Source organism: Poromitra crassiceps, assembly GCF_964638095.1.
Source record: "Poromitra crassiceps genome assembly, chromosome: 1".
Taxonomy (NCBI): domain Eukaryota; kingdom Metazoa; phylum Chordata; class Actinopteri; order Beryciformes; family Melamphaidae; genus Poromitra; species Poromitra crassiceps.
This window is the reverse complement of record NC_139623.1, coordinates 119917825-119920146: the sequence shown is the minus strand read 5'-3', so window position 1 is coordinate 119920146 and position 2322 is coordinate 119917825.

Below are 2322 nucleotides of genomic sequence, written 5' to 3'. Positions count from 1 at the left end.
GTGTCTTTGGGTCTGTGAATCACAGCTTGGATGTTTCAACACAGTACAAAATACAATAGCAGACACTGCACCTGGTAGAGATCTTAGCCTGCGTGCGTAAGTGTGTGCACGTGTGTGTGTGTGTGTGTGTGTGTGTGTGTGCGCGCGTGCGTGCGTCTGTGTGTGTGTGTGTGTGTATGCTTGTCAGCCTGCACGTTTGTCCAGGCCGCTGAAATGCCAACCATGCTTCAGTGGGTCAGCCCTACAGTATACACAGACTCAATCACTTGGAATGTAAATGTTAACTAACTTAAAAACGATTGGAATATTTCTGTGTTTTTTTTTGCCAGTACAGTACAGTAGTTTATATATGAAGAAGGTAAGATAGAAATGGATATGTGCAAACTATAAACGATAGCAAACTACAGAATATCTATCTATCTATCTATCTATCTATCTATCTATGGAAGGGACAAGGTTGCAATCTCTGTCTGTTCTCTCTTTCAATTTTTGTCCCACTGCTGATGTCATAGTGATGTCATAAGAGCAAAATCATCTTATGACATCACTGATGATGTCATAGGCACTGATTATGTCATAGGCATTGTGGCATCACTGATGATGTCATATACATTGTGACATCATTGTGAAGTTGAGCAATTGTGCGCTGCGCATGCCAATAGATCAGACGAGGCCATGCAGAAGCCGAGCTGTGGGCGAGGCCGCGCAGTGGCCGAGCTGCGTATGTGAGCTGCAGGGCCAGCTCGGCAAGCTGCAGGGCGGGCGAGCCCGCACAGCAGGCGAGCCCAGGAATCGAGCGGGCGTAGCCCGCGAGATGCCTTGTTATAAATAGTTGTAAAGGATGTTGTCACTTTATGTGAGAGCTTTGCAGCATTTTGTGAACACATCTTGGTATATAGACCATTGCAACATGACAACATAGACATTGTAAATTGGGCTTACTTCCTGTTGCAGTATTTGGTACTGTAATACAATAACTGACAGGAAATAAACATGAATCCAAACTGTTCCCTAATAATTTCAGTGAAACGGTCTACAGTACAGCACGTTTAGTATGAGTGGACCAAGTGAGCCTTAAAAGTTCATGTTTGGTATGTTTTTGACACAAGCCTTAGAGGAATGGTTCATCCAAAAATTTAAATTGGGTCATTGGGTCAAATTGGCTGCATGGCTGCTGGAGCAGCTTCGAGGGAATGCGGGAAGTGAGTGAATGGGGGCTCTACGAGCTGCACCTTCTGTTTCAAAAAGGGCAATCACTGTCCATAAAGCTCCTGTAGTATAACCAGTTTTCTGATGCCTGTCGGATCGCTCTATGAGTTGAAAACAATTATGTAATTTGATCTATTTCATAAAAATCGTCGATCGCAATTGCATGTACTTCTATATCACATTGTGAGGCCACCATAGCCACGCAAACTTATATGCGCAAACCTAGTACATAACTTAGTAGCCTACACCTATAGTTAGCCTCCATGTTGTGATGTTTGGTAATGCTGAATTAGTTAGTAGACCTTTTTGTGAACTTTCTATGAACTAATGTGCTATGTGGTATCTTTTTGATGAATAATTTGCCTCTCTGTATGCTCTATATATTGTAAATGTATCTGGATTGTACTTATGGTGTTACAATTCCATATATCATTGTAAAAGCAGTCTTATAAACGGACAGAGGTGCTTCTAGCTGACAACTATAGCGCTTTGTATAGAGTGCTTTGTGGAGTATGAACTTTTGGATACATGTATGTATAATTATTATTCTTGTACCTTTTTGTACATGTGTATAGCTTATTTTTGTTTTGAATTAAAATGTAAAATGAATTTTCAATATCTGATTGTTGACAATCTTACACTTGGTTTGTACACTTGGTTTGTACTCGGCCCTGGGCCATGACGACTCTCTGTATCTATGGTTTGTATAATTTAACATAGCGACTCTGTATCTATACTACATGGTTTGTATAATTTAACATGACGACTCTGTATCTATACATGGTTTGTATAATTTAACACAGAGGTTCTCAAAAAAAATTCAGCCAAGGACCCGTTACAAGATAAGAAATCTACAGGGGACACCTCATTCTGATTTGTGATTTTGGGCTAAGCTTAATTGTTTCCACAGTAACGTTTTAAATTGATAGGTTTGTTAGAATAGAATGTCATCCATGAACCATTTTAAAGCATAAAATATTTTTGTTGAACTATGAAGCTTTTGCATTTTTTTTTTTTTTCGCGGACCCCCTGACAAAATGCCATGGACCTCTGGGGGTCCCCGGGCCCCCATTTGAGAAGCACTGATTTAACATGTCGACTCTATATACTTGG